General features: G+C 36.0%; 1 protein-coding gene across 5 annotated transcripts in view; it reads left to right on the forward strand.

Annotated features, from left to right (window-relative positions):
* The window catches only part of TRPC4 (transient receptor potential cation channel subfamily C member 4), a 250,697-nt gene that overhangs the window by 30,600 nt on the left and 204,603 nt on the right, over positions 1-15,494 (forward strand). For all 5 annotated transcript variants that reach the window (XM_051831769.3, XM_002721087.6, XM_002721088.6 and 2 more), the window contains exon 2: positions 14,864-15,035. The gene's annotated coding sequence lies outside the window, so the exon portion shown is untranslated. The remainder of the gene's footprint in view (positions 1-14,863; positions 15,036-15,494) is intronic.

Genomic DNA, 15,494 nt, shown 5'->3' on the forward strand with positions numbered 1-15,494 from the left:
CCCTCCCAACCTCTGATGCATGACTCTGCTGGGACCTGGGAACCTCGCCCGGGAGCGGAATCCCAGTAAAAGCCTGTGAATTAACTGATTCGTCTGCCTGGGAAGATTTGTTACGCACTGGACACCTTGCAGTAAATCTGACTGAAAATATTGAAAAAAACACACAGCTTAGGGTAGCCAACAATAAGAATTTGGAAGAATGAGTAAGAGTAACAAAACTGAATGTTTTGTCAGAACTAAAAATCAGGTAGCTAAGTAGAACATATATAATTGATTTTTATCCTTTATTACGTTATTACTATTTGTTTCTTATAAGTAAAGCATTCTTTCTTTAAACATTTTTAAAATTTATTTTCATTTCATGTAAAAGGCAAAAAGACACACAGAGAGGTAGGGAAGTAGACAGAGGTCTATCTTCCATTGGCTGGTTCTCTTCAAAAACACCCACAACAGAAAGGGCCACGCTGGGCTGAAGCCAGGAGCCAGGAACTTTAGCAGGAATCCCACGTAGTAGGAAGCTAAATTGGAAACTGAGGTTCAGGAGTAGAACCAGGCTCCCTGATATGGAATGTAGTTGTCCCAGGAAGCAATTTAACCACCATGACAAATGCTCACCCCATTTTTATCTTTTAAGTGAAGTATGTGTTGGTATTTATGTAATGTTTATAACAGAGAGACTATTGGCGGGGACTTATGATTCTGCCCAAGTTTATGGATTGATTTTTAGAAGAGTAGCACCATGGGTGGAAGCTTGAACTATAATGTTTTCTTTTGCTAACCTTCAACTCTTTTTTGCTGAACCATCTACTTTGCTGGAAAATAGAAATATAATTTTAAGTCCTATTTCATTATTCAAGCAGTGTAGTTCTAATTTCCAAGACAGACATGCTCACTTTGCAATGTCAGTTTCATACCCTATTTGGTCAAAATTCTCCCTTTGTTCAAAAGAACATTTTTGTGAGTTATGACTATTAAGGGAATGGGGTGTTTTAAGTGTTTGTTTAAAATTGATTTTATGCTATGTGAAGAACTGAAGCAAATATTACAATAACACAGGTAAAAAAAATTAATGTTGAGGCTTTCCTTTTACCTCAGTGTTACAAATTTCAAAAAGCTCAGGTTCATAATATAGTTGCTATTTGAATTAAGAGCATACGTTTCATCTCTATGTACTAATAAATAAGGAAAATGCAAATATAACACGAAGATAAATAATATTCCACTGATTAAAAATCACAAAGAAGTCATGATTTATGAGCTCAGTTATAGAAAATAATAATAATCTAGAGTAAATAGCATTTTTTTAAAACTTTAAGGCAAGATACATAGCAATTAATAGAGATTCCTAGTTTAAAGATAGGGCATTGAGTCAGACCTCTTCCTAGCTAACATACAAAGAAAGTAAGAAAAATCTAAAAACAGAAACCTCAGTATTTTTTTTTTGTAATTTTATGATTTATTTAATTGATTGATGAATATTAGAAGGTTTGTCTTTAATTTTTTTTTTTTTTAAGGTACGTACTTCTTTTTATTTACTTATTTGAAAAACTAGAGAGTGAACTAGAGATAGAGAGAGATGTTTCTGCTAGTTCACTACCCAAATGCTCACAAGAGCCTGGACTGGGCCAGGCTAAAGCCAGGAACCATATGTGTGATGGTGACCAAGGACTTATGCCATCACCTGTTTCTTTCCAGAGTACACATTAGTAGGAAACTAGAATCAGGAGTGGAGCCAGGACTTGAACCAAAGCACTTCAATGTTAGACATAGGCACCCCACGTGGCCTCTTCACCATTGTGCAAATGACTGCCTGGGCAACCTCAGTTTTGTTTGTTAGAAAATACCTGGGGGCGGGGGGGGGGGGAGGATGCTGAGCCATGGCTCACTTGGTTAATCCTCCACCTGTGGAGCCGGCATGCCATATGGGTGCCAGGTTCTAGTTCTGGTTGCTCCTCTTCCAGTCTAGCTCTCTGCTGTGTCCCAGGAAGCCAGTGGAGGATGGCTCGAGTTCTTGGGCCCCTGCACCCACATGGGAAACCAGGAGGAAGCACCCAGCTCCTAGCTTCGGATTGGTGCAGTGCTGGCCGTGGCGGCCATTTGGGGGGTGAACCAACGGAAGGAAGACCTTTCTCTCTGTCTCTCTCTCTCACTGTCTAACTGCCTGTCAAATAAAAAAAAAAAAAAGAGAGAGAGAAAACACCTGGGACACACACATACACACACAAATACAAATGAGTAGAAGGGTTGTGGGCTACAGTGGAGAATGAGTAGGATATCATTAAGAAAAGACACATAAGCACACATCTTCTAAATACACAGCCAAAAGTCTCTTTTTACCAATGAAACACAAAACAAAGTGAGGCCAGCAACATCTCGTATTTCTAATCTTAAAAGTACATTGCAGGTGCACCTGCAGGTGACAGTTGATGTCCTAGACCAAACTAAAGAAAGATTCACAGGAAGTACTGTCTGTCTCTTTGGCAGAGGAGAAAGAGACAATTTTTATCCCTCAGCTGCCCATCTTCACTGGCTAGGAAGATATTAACACCTAAATGAATTAACAGACAAAACCCTGCATCATTAGACTATGTCCAGATGGTTGTGAAGATAGTTCTAGCACTTTTATATCAGGTAAATTCTGTAAACACAGCTTGCTTAACTAAAATTCATGCTGTTCAATGATAGGCTTAAAAAGAACCAGTACAGGAGTTATACAAACACACTACAACAGAAATAATGAAAAAGGCAAGAAATAAAATAGGGAATGAAGAATGCATGATAAAATGTAAACTGATGAGTAGAAGAAATTAACATTTTGTCATCAATTAAAAAACATAATGCAGCAAAACACAAACCCACAATTAAACAGCTTAGGGGAGAGATGGTTGCACAAGAAGACTAGGATAATGAGCTGACAAATCTTAGGAAAGATGTGAAAGAAAAAATAAAACTAGGTAAAGAGAGAAATTTATTAGGTGCAGGAAAACACTGATGAAAATATATTAATGGGTATATCAGGAAAAATGGAAAGAAATAAAATGAGATCACTTAGAAATAAAGTTTTATAAAGGCTTACTTACATGAAAAATGACAGATACAGATAGTCTAGCTTTACCTGGATTAAAGGTAGCATGGTGCCCTCTATTCATCCTTTCATTTTAAACTGGTATTTTTACATCTATCCTGTACAATATTTAAATTTTTTTAAAAATTTTAATAGACATAAAATGTATACATACTCTTGTGTATTTATAAATATTTATATATATGTTGTACTATATGATGTTTTGGTACATATATACGTTGTGCAAAATCCAATGAGGATAACATGGATAAATATATTCATCTCCTCAAATGTTCAACATTTCTTTATGGTGAAAAGCCTCTAAAATCCTATCTTCTGATTTTTTTGGTAGTGAAATTTATAGTATATCAACAAGATATATTCACAGAGATCATAGTCTATTTTTCTGTAAGCAGCATGTTATTTGGTCTCATTTCTTATTCCAATTTGAAAATCTCTGTCTCTTCATTGAGATGCTTATGTTTTAAGCTTTGTAATTTTTGAATATAATTCAGATTATTGTGGGTTTTTTTTGCATTTCTTTTTTTTTTTTTTTAGACAGTGAGAGAAAGACACACAGAGAGAGAGTTATAGACAGTGAGAGAGAGACAGAAAGGTCTTCCTTCCATTGGTTCACTCCCCTAATGACTGCTAAGGCCAGTGCAGCGCCGATCCAAAGCCAGGAGCCGGGTGATTCCTCTCGGTCTCCCACATGGGTGCTGGGACCCAAGCACTTGGGCCATCCTCCGCTGCTCCCCCGGGCCACAGCAGAGAGCTAGACTGGAAGAGGAGCAACTGGGACTAGTACCCGGCGCCCCAACAGGGACTAGAACCTGGGGTGCCGGGGCCGCAGGCAGAGGATTAGCCAAGTGAGTCACAGCGCTTGCCAAATTATTGTTTTGTTTTTTTTTTTTTAAAGATTTATTTTATTTATTTGAAAGACAGAGTTACAGAGAGAGGTAGAGACAGAGAGAGGTCTTCCATCTGCTGGTTCAGATGGCCGAAACAGCTGGAACTGCGCCGATCCAAAGCCAGGAGCCAGGAGCTTCTTCAGGTCTCCCACATAGGTGCAGGGGCCCAAGGACTTGGGCCATCTACTACTGCTTTCCCAGGCCATAGCAGAGAGCTGGATTGGAAGAGGAGCAGCCAGGACTAAAACCAGTGTAGATATGGGATGCTGGCACTTCAGGCCAGGGCTTTAACCCACTATGCCACAGTGCTGACCCCCAGATTATTGTTTAGGTTTGAATCAGTCACCTTGCAATTTGATTCTTATTTATTTCACATTTTTTTCCCTTTCCTTTTTTTCTGTATTACTTTATATAAATTGAGAATTTTTAGTGATCTCATTTTCTTATTTGTTGGATTTGAACAATAAAATCATTATATTTTTATTTGATTTTTCTTTAATTGATAAATAATAATTGTATATATTAATGTGGTAAAATATGATGTTATGACATGTATATACCCTGTGTCATGATTGATCCAGGCTAATTAACAGCATGACTACACCTACTTACCATTTCTTTATGATGAGCACATGTAAAATCTACTCTTTCAGCAATTTTGAATTATACATTATTATTAAATACAATTACCAAGCTGTGCAACTGAACACTGGAGCTCTCTGTCTTAGTCTAACTCAAGCTTTTTATCCTTTGATTAACATCTTCCCTTTCTATATCTGCACTGGCTCCCAACCTCTACTTTTCACATCTAGGAGGTCACTTCTTTTAGATTTTGTATGTAAGAGAAAACATATGACATTTGTCTTTCTGTGCCTGGATTATTTTACTTAGTGTAATGCCCTCTATGTCCATTCATGTTGTCACAAACGACAGTTTCCTTCCTTTTCAAGGCTGGAAAATAGTCCATTATGTACATAACAAATTTTGTTTATCCACTCATCCCTCGATAGATGGATGATTAGTTTGTTTCCACATCTTACCTATAGTGAAAAATGTTGCAATGAACTTGAGAGTGCAGATATATCTTTAACATAGTGAATTCAATTTCTTTGAATTTACAAGTGGTACTCAAGTTTGTGAAAAATGTGTATTGGGAAAATACTATGCATAGATTTAGAAATTTTTTCTGACAGGCAGATTTAGATAGTGAGAGAAAGAGAGACAGAGACAAAGGTCTTCCTTTCCGTTGGTTAACCCCCAAAATGGCCGCTATGGCCAGTGCGCTGCGCTGATCCAAAGCCAGGAGCCAGGTGCTTCCTCCTGGTCTCCCATGCGGCTACAGGGCCCAAAGACTTGGGCCTCCTTCACTGCCTTCCCGGGCCACAGCAGAGAGCTGGACTGGAAGAGGAGCAACCGGGACAGAATCTGGCACCCCAACTGGGACTAGAATCCGGGGTGCTGGGGCCGCAGGCAGAGGATTAGACAAGTGAACTGCGGCGCCGGCCAGATTTAGAATTTTTTGCTACAAAATGAATTTACCTTCTAATTTCATTTTCCCACAATCTTTTTGAATAATAACACTTGAACATCCAGAATGCTAATCCTTTTTTGATTTTTTTGAGAATCTCCATACTGTATTCCAGAGTGACCATTATAATTTACATTCCCACTAACAGTGTACAACACTTGTGTTTTTTCTTTTCAATAACAACCATTTTAACTGGAGTGAATGGTATTGTAATTTGGTTTTAATTTGCAACCCCTGATATTAGTGATGTTGAACATTTTAATATATCTACTGACTATTTGTACGTATTCTTTTGAAAAGTGTCTATTCAGGTCCTTTGCCCATTTTTAAATAGAGTTATTTGTTTTTTTATTCTTGGGCATTCATCTGGATAACCTTTGGATTCAACCCCAAAAACATAAGCCATGAAAGCAAAAGTAGACAAATGGGGATTCATCAAACTAAAGAATTTCTGCACAGCAAATGAAACTAACAGAATAAAAAAAAAAAAACACAGAAAGTGAGAAAATATTTGCAAATCATACATCTGTTAAGGGACTAATGGCCAAAATATATAAGAAACTAACATTGTCCTCTCATTTTCTAACTGGCCCCTTACAGATTATAGTGTATTTATTTAACTCATCATAGTCTACCTTCAAATGATATACTGCTTCATAGAAAGGAAAGTTAAAATGTTTTGCTACCATTTATATCCTTCTAGACTTTATGGTATTTTTTTCATGTGCATAAAATGGTATATAAAAAGTTTGTGGAAAAATGGAATCAAAAATTTATTTTTGTGCAAAAATATTTTTGAAATCCATGCACAAGTTTTTCATAATATACATTTTCCATGGACTTTTTTGAATACTCCTCATATGCAGGGGATTTCAAAATTTTTGCAACAAATAATCTTATCTTTTCATTCTGTTTTTTCATTAACTTTTTGAAGTGTCATTCTAATGTATATATTATTTGGAAGTATTTTCTCAGTAGTATTTTCACTTTCTAGATAGTGTTCCTTGAAGTAATACTAGTCTAATATATTGCAAATATATAATTGATACTTTTGTTTTTGTTTATGATTTGATATCATATATAAGATGCCATCATTTAAACCAAGAACTAAGATCTTACATCTGTTTTTGATAAGAGTTTTATAGTTTTAGCTTTTAGCATTTAAATCTTTAATCTGTTTTGGAACAAATTTTTATATTGTGTGAAATAAGAGTCCAACTTCATTTTGTTCATGTGGTTTTCCAGATACCATAGCACCAATTGTTGAAAAAATTATTTTTTTTCGCATTGTATTGTCTTGACACCATTGTCAAAAATCTATAAATCATAAACTTACAGAATTATTTATGGACTATTGATTACATTCAGTCACCTGTATGTGTAACATTATTCCATTAGTACACAATTTTGATTACTGTTGTTAAGTTTAGAAATGATGCAACTGTTCCAGATTTCTTCTTCTTGATCAAGATTGCTTTGGCTTTTCCGAGTCACTTGGATTTCCCCATCAATTTGAGAATCATCTTCCAGTTTCTTTAAAAGAATATCTTTCCATTTATTTTGAACTCCCCATAATTTCTTTCCACCATATTACAGATTTTTGTACACAAATTTTTCAATTAAAGTACTGTAAAAAAGTAGGCAATTGTGTTCTCTATTTCATTACTGATTTTCATAATTAGTCTTCTCTCTTATTTCCTTGGTCAAGTTAGCTAGTTTTGTGTATTTTTTTAAAAAAATCAATGATTGGTTTTGTAGGTTCTCCCTATAATTTTTACCTTCTCTAATGTTGTTATAATCACTGCATTATTTATTATTTTCTTCCTTTTGCTTTAATTATTTTGTTCCTGTAATTTCTTTAATACTAAACGTTTTTCACTTAAATTTGCTTTATATATTTATTTTTATTTGTTGAAAAGCAGAGAGATACCAAAAGTAATTTCTCATCTGCTGCTTCATTCCCTAAATGTGTGCAACAGCCAAGCATGCCAAAATCAGAAACCAGGAATTCAATCTGGGTCCTTCACACAGGTGGCAGGCAGCCAGCTGCGTGAGCCATCACTTAGTGCCTACCAGGATTTACATTAGCAGGAAGCTGGAATGAGTGGAACTGAGAGTTGGATCCAAGCACCTCAATAGGGCATTATAAGCATTCCACGTAGCATTTTAATCACTATTAAAAGTGCCTGCACCTCATTTAAATTCATACCTAAATATTTTATTCTTTTTTGTATTATTAAAGATTTTATACCTTTGTTATATGTTTTAAGGAATTGATAAGATTTCCTAAATGCAAGATTATGTAATCTGAAAATAGATATTTTCACTTCTTCCTTTCCTACCTGGGTGCCTTTGCTTCTTTGTCTTTCCTAATGGCATTGGTCAGAACTTTAGCATGTTGTTGACTAAAAGTGACAAGATTGGACATATTTTTCTTGTTTCAGATCATAAAGGTAAAATACTCAGCATTTTTAAAGTAAATATAATGTCGGCTGTATTTATTTTAGAAAGTCTATACAAAGTTGAGAAATTCCCTTTTGATGTGTAGTTTGCTCAATATTTTAGCATGAAGTCATATTGAATTTTGTCAAATGTCTTTTCAGTGCTTATTGAGAAGGCCAGGGATTTCCCCTCTTTATTCTATCAGTGTAATGTATTACACATTTTTTCTGTGTTGAATTAAATTTGCATTCATAGAATAACTCCATTAGGCCATGGTATATTACTACTTTTTAATGTTGTTGGGTTTGGTTTAGTAGTATTTTGTTTAGTGCTTTTTTTAACATCTGTATTCATAGAGACATTGGTCTGTAAATTTTTCTTTGTTTTGATATCAGGATAATACTGACCTCATGGAATGAGTCAGTGTTTATTTTATTTTTTGAAAGAATTTGTGAAAGATTGTACTAATTTTGCATAAAATATTTGATAGTGTTCACCAGTGAAGCCTTTTCTTTGTGCACAAGTATTAATTTACTATTTCAATCATTCTTGAGTCTGTTTTTGATAGTATAACTTACCAAGATGTTATACACTTCATCAGTGTTGCCAGACTTCAAGCATGTAGTTTCTTTTAATGTTCTATAACTTCAAGTAGGCAATTGTGTTCTCTATTTCATTACTGATTTTCATAATTAGTCTTCTCTCTTATTTCCTTGGTCAAGTTAGCTAGTTTTGTGTATTTTTTTTAAAAAAGCAATGATTGGTTTTGTAGGTTCTCCCTATAGTTTTTACCTTCTCTAATGTTGTTATAATCACTATATTATTTATTATTTTCTTCCTTTTGCTTTGATTATTTTGTTCCTGTAATTTCTTTAAATGACAATTTAGGTTAAAAAGAGGAATTTTCAAATATAAATTGCCACAGTAGTACTGCTTTACTTTATCACATAAATTTTTGGTATGATAAATTTCACTTTCCTTAATCTCAGAGAATTATCAAACTGTTCCTGTGATGCCTTCTAAGGCCTATTTATTAGCAGAGTGTCATATAGTTTCTAAATATTTAGGATATCTTAGATCACCTCTGGTTGTTGATTTCCAATGTGATTCCCTTGGAGTTAGTGGGGGAGGGGGGACGGTGAGTGTGAGTATTTTAGGTGGGTATAAAATTCTAGACCAACTCTTTTTCTTAATCTATTTTGGAAGTATTCCTTTACCATATAATGACTAGTTCTTTTTTTTTTTTTTTTTGCCAGTGAGAAATGTGCTTTTTTTTTCTGTACATAATGTGTGCTTTTGATGGAGAAGTGTTATTAGCTATTCAAAGATTTGTTTCCCTGGTTATTGTATTAAGAAAGTTGATTATTGCATACCTTGCTCTAGATTTCGTTATGTTGCTTGTGTCTAGGATTTATTGAACTGCTTCGACTTATGAATTTACAGTATTTTTCAAATTTGGAAATTACTTTTCAATTGTTTTGAAGTACTTTAACTATATTTTATAGGCTTTTATTAAACATGTAGTAGAGCGATCAGATGTATCCCATGGCTCACTAATGCCTTAATACTTTTTAAAAAACTTTTGTCCTTGTGTTCCCTTTGCATAGTTTCTATTGCTAGGTCTTTGTTCAGTAATTGTTTTAGCAGTGTCTAATACACTGTTGATCTTATCCATTGTGTTTTACTTTTCACATATTATAATGCTTACCCTCAGAGTTTCAACTTAATTAAATAATGTTACAGTTATAAAAATTGTTGTAATTTTTTTTTTTTTACTAATTATGTTGTTTGTGAATTCAGTGTAAGTCTTCATTCACTAGAGTTTCTTCACTTCATGACTTGTGCTTTCCTTCATATTTACTTGTGAATCTGATCATCTTTGGTTTGATGATAGACATGTTAAGTTTGACTTTTTGGGGTGCTTAATATGTTTGTGTTCCTATGAATAATCTCAATTTTGTTGTATGACATGGTTAAATCACTTGGAGACAAGTGGGCTTTTGGCTGTTGATTTTTAATATTTGTTTGGCAGGACTAGAGGATCACTTGGTCAATGCTGTCTATTTTCTACTGTCAGAGCAGATCCTCCTGTGTAGTCTCCCTAATACCCCATGAATTATTAGGTTTTTCCATTCAAGAAGGTGAGAACAGACACTATCACTGATCTTGTATAAGTGTGGACTGCTGTTTCCTCTAAAGCTCACCAATGATTCTTTCTCTGACTTCCAGAAAATATGAAGAATTGTTCATATGTGTGTGCTGATAAACATTAGAAGTGGATCCTCTATAAATCTCTGATTTTTCCTCTTTTGTGCTCTGATCCTTGCTCTGTGCACTCTAGCTCTGTTGTTTTCCTAAGATTCTTATTTCTGTCTGAGGGAGTTTTTCTTTTTCTTTTTTTTTTTTCTTTTCTTTCTTCTTTATTTTTTTTTTTATTTGACAGATAGAGTTAGACAGTGAGAGAGAGAGACAGAAAGATCTTCCTTCCATTGGTTCACCCTCCAAATGACCACCATGGCCGATGCTGCACCTATGCGAAGCCAGGAGCCAAGTGTTTCCTCCTGGTCTCCCATGCAGGTACAGGGGCCCAAATGCTTGGGCCATCCCCCACTGCCCTCCCAGGCCACAGCAGAGAGCTGGACTGGAAGAGGAGCAACCGAGACTAGAACCCAGCACCCATATGGGACGCCAGTGCTGCAGGTGGAGGATTAACCAAGTGAGCCATGACACCAGCCCCTCTTTTTTTTTTAAGAATTAGTCCTCACCTTTTTCTACCTTAGTCTTTGAATGGGGTCCAATTCAAACTATGAATCAGGTCAGAATACAACCTCCATATTGAGCATCAATGTCTATGTCACATTGAAACACATTCTTTTTTTATTGGATCTTTGGCCTGCAGTTTGAGGAAGTTAGAATTACTTGGGTGGTATTTTTATGGCACAAAAATTAGTGATTCAATTCTTTTTTAAGAGAAAAACTCAGGGAATATACTATGAAGTAAGATTTTTTTTTTATATTTTCAAAAAAAAGATGTCTATAAGAATCCTTGCAGAAAGTTAAAACAGAGTTACTGAATAAGGATATAAACATTGGAAAAATGAAAACTTAGGGAAAGAGCTTTTTGTTTCTATTAGCTATGTTTAAAAATCTAAACTTCATATTTTTTCTTTTTAATATTTATTTTATTTACTTCAAAGTCAGAATTGCAGAGAGATGGAGGGCTAGACGGAAGGAGGGAGGGAGAGAGAGTCGGAGAGAGAGAGACAGAGAATCTCTCATCTGCAGATTCATTCCCCAAATGAGCACAGAGATTGGATTGGGCCAGACTGAAGCTTAGAGTCCAGAACACCATCTGGGTCCTCTTCCACATTTGAGTCCTAGGACTTTCTTCTGCTGCCTTTGCTGCTGCAATAACAGGAACCTGGACTGGAAGCAGATCTGGGACCAATCAGCAACTGCAATCCAATATGATGCCTTTGTTGCAAGCAGCAGCTTAACCTACTGTGTCATTGCAGCAGCACCTATCACATCCTTTGGTTATTCTAATTCTGATATTTACTTGGATCAATTAAGACTTCATCTCAATCTTCCAAGCATTGAAAGACCATCCTATATTGATTTTGTTCCCAACCCTACACGTTGCAAATATGATTCTTTCAGTTCACCATTTAAAGTTAAAGGAAAGTTAGGGCTAATATATTAAAATCTTATCAGAGCTACTTATTGTATATATTTAATTAAATTGGATATACATGATGTCTAGTAACCATTTAGAAACAAATTAAGTACGTTGCAAAACATAGGTCAGTGGTCCTAGGGTAACATTGCCTGAATCTATAGGATTCTCAGAGATGAACCCCACTCCTCAGATCTCCCCGACTCTGGTCGTAATGACTGAACTTTACATACTTTACCAACCTGTCAGTGGAGGTGCTCCTACCCCTAAAAAGACAGCCTGGACGAGGTGGTTTTCTGACGCTGAGGCATTTCCTGAAGGAACTTGCAGCTGAACTCTGTCTCATGTTGAGTACCGGTCGTTGAAATCATGAAGTTTTCACTGATGAGATCTGGGGAACACAATATAGTCTCAACAGGTTCCCCAAACTCTTTAAAAATTTGTTTATTTGAAATCCAGAGTTACAGGGGCTGGTGCTGTGTCATAGCAAGTTAAGCTACTGAACTGCTGTGCTGGCATCCCACATGAATGCTCCTTCAAGTCCTGTCTGGTTCACCTCAGATCCAGCTCTCTGCAAATGCTCCAGGGAAAGTAGTGGAAGATGGCACAAGTCCTTGGGCCCCTGAACCCATGTGGAAGACCTGGAGGAAGCTCCTGCCTCCTGGCTTTGACCTCCTCCAGTTCCAGCTTTAACTGTCATTGGGGGAGTGAACCAGCAGATGGAAGACCTCTATCTCTTTGTCCCTCTCTCTCTTTCACCCCTCTCTCTATCTCTCTCTGTAACTCAGATTTTCAAAATAAATGAAATAAATCTTTTCCTTTAAACGAAAGAAAATGCAAAATTACAGAGAGAGAGGAAGGAGACAGAGAAAGAGGGAGATCTTCTATGTGCTAGTTCACTCCCAGATGGGTGCAACAGTTGAGGCTGGGCCAGATCAAGGCCAGCAGGTAGAAGCTTCATCCTGGTTTCACACATGGGTGCTGGGTACCCAAACACGTGGTCTATTTTCCATTTCTTTACCCAGGCCATTAGCAAGAAGCTGGATTGGTAGTGGAGCAGCTGGGATGCGAACCGGCAACAACATGGGTTGCCGGCATTGTAGGTGGAGACTTTACCTGCTATGCCACAGCGCCAGCCCCCTTCCCCAAACTGTACAATTATAGTGAGTGTTCAGAGCTTAGTTTTAAAGTGAGGTATTTCTTTTTTTTTATTTCATCATTAGCTGTTGTGTTAGGTACCTTTTCTTGTATTCCTAGTGTTAAAATAAAATATATACTAGTATACTTTTCTGAGATATACTTGCCAATGTATTTATTTTCTTTTCACTTTCATTAAAGACTTTTTGAAATACCCTGGCTTTTACTTGTTTCAGTGAAGCATTTGAATAATAACAGCAAGAATATAATTTGGAGGCATAGTTTTGAAGGCATAGAGCATTAATTCCTTCACAATTATGATCACTTTATTTTTTTTAATTTTGAAGAAAGAGAGTAGAATCTGTGATAAGTTGAACCAAGTAACTCAGAGTGAAAGAACTGTTCTTGTAGCACCTATTAGAGTGAAAGGGGTCTGCAACCAGAGAATTACTGACTTTTCCAATGACCAAACAGATGTCAAAAATCTACTTTTTAAAATAAGTCAAACCACACTGCAAATCAAGAATTTTCAGACCTAAATTTATATACTTTAATTGAAGATCTCATAATATGACTTGAGGCAGTTTTTAAAGCCTTTCATTTTTCACCTTAGGCTAGGTATTTTTCCCTACAGTAAATGGTTTGTCATTTATTTCAGAATCAGCATTGACACAAATGAGAGCAATAAGTGGGCATGACTCATTCTGGAAGGATGGAGAGATTTTTAAGTCCCTCTATGGCAATGCAGTGGGTTTCCATCAGGCTGTCATGGGTTGATTTATTTCCTTTATACTTTAGATTGGTTCCAGAGCACAGCCTTTTCCCTGGTGACATGGGGGTGACAGAGCAAGTGGAACCTAGGTGTCTTACCCTCGAGGAGTTTGTAATGTTTGTATTACTTATTTATTTATTTCTCTTAAAAACATATTAAATTTATTTCTGTACTTATGACTTGGGTGCAATGGAGTGAGATTCATTATTGTTTGCTAATTAAATCTATAACACTATTATCATTATTACTATTTTTCTAACAGTTGCTGAAAAGTGAGCATGACACTTTTAGACATCCACATTGTAGGGGACTTTATGCTTTTTAACAGCCTTGAATCTAAATCCTCAAATGGATTATTTGAACAGAAGCAGCTGCTCTTCCATGTAGACTTAAATCTTGTTATGAGCATTGATGGACATTAGGAAGGGATTTGAGGCCTAGGAAGAATTACTGTAGCACAGTATATGTATCTGTGGAAGACAGACAGAGGGAGAGAGGAAGATGGAGAGGGAGGGAGGGAGGAAAAAAAGGAGAATAAGAGAGAGAGAGAGAAAGAGAGAGAAAGAGAAATGTGTGTTTGGCTCAATTTTGTTATTATCAAAAGTGGAGGAAGGGAAGGGAGAAAATTTGGCACATACAGCAATTGTAATATTTTCATATAGCATCTGAGTTACAAGATGTCCCTAAAATCACTTTTCTATATACCGGTTTAATCAATTTTTTACATATTTCATCATGGGCATTATTGTAATTGGAGTTACTAGACAGCTCATTGGGAACAGAGCCTTAAAAATCTCACTCTCTTGAGCAATAGTCATTAATTGGCACACCCAAATGCCAAAAAGTCACCAGAGCATAACAGAGGCTGCCAGGGCTTACTGAGCCACAGTGTATGAAAAGGAGACATCGTGGGTTCAGGCTTAGATTTTGTGGTAATAATACATAACCCTTCCTCCCTTCTCTCCCAATCATTCAGGAAAACCTCAATGATCATAATTATACTGCTGACATCCCAATTTACTTTGAAGGTCAGTCAGCCTACATTAATTCTCTTTTTACTCTCAAACACAAAATCTTTCATAAGTTAGGTACACTGAATCCAGGGCTTGATAGGTACAAGGGAATGAAATTTTCAGATATAATGATGTTGCTGCAGTTGCCCCAGGAGTTTTAATTTGATTTCTAAATGACCAGCATATGTGTTTGTAAGTGTATATATCAGTTTTCTGGTATCCATAAGGATTCTTTGAAATTCCACAGGGTCCCTGGGGGGAACAGCAACAATAACGGACCTTCCAGATTTTAGCTTACTTTTTCTTTTGTCTTCAATTAGATGCAGTAATTACCTTGTTCTGTGCAAACACTATCAAGAGGCTACCTTTTGATTTATGCTAAAATTGAAGTCATTACATGGAAATCATACTGTGTGAAATATTCCTATTGACAAGAGTTCAGTGCATCAAAGATGAAGGCAGAGGAACACAGCACGCTCATTGACCTTCAAGGTATGATTTTTAATTGTTTCATATTTTTATTTATGTTGATATTCTTATTCACAATGTATGATTGACTCATTTTACCTTCTTCAGAACACTTCTGTGTTTGTTATTAAGGTCTTTGTCTACATAAATGTCTTCTAGGCTAACAACTGAAGTCATCAAACTTAACTTCAAAGGCATCATAATTTCTTTTTCTAAATTTTTTAATTTAAAAGTTTTATTAAAAGTATACAATTTCACATATTTCATATATGCAGAGTTAGGAGCATAGGATTCTTTCCACCGTACCTTCCCTCCCATCGCATTCCTGCAAGGCTCCAGTCCTTCTTCTTCCTCCTACCAGATTTCTATTTTCCCAATTTTATGAATTTATTCTCTCTTTGGCTTTATCTTTTCATGTTCTGACCTTGCTTTAGTGACATCTCTGATTGCCTCTAATTTCACTAAAGAATACATTTACCTTGA

This window comes from Oryctolagus cuniculus, chromosome 9, assembly GCF_051225735.1.
Source record: "Oryctolagus cuniculus isolate XC-2025 breed Fujian yellow rabbit chromosome 9, ASM5122573v1, whole genome shotgun sequence".
NCBI lineage: Eukaryota > Metazoa > Chordata > Mammalia > Lagomorpha > Leporidae > Oryctolagus > Oryctolagus cuniculus.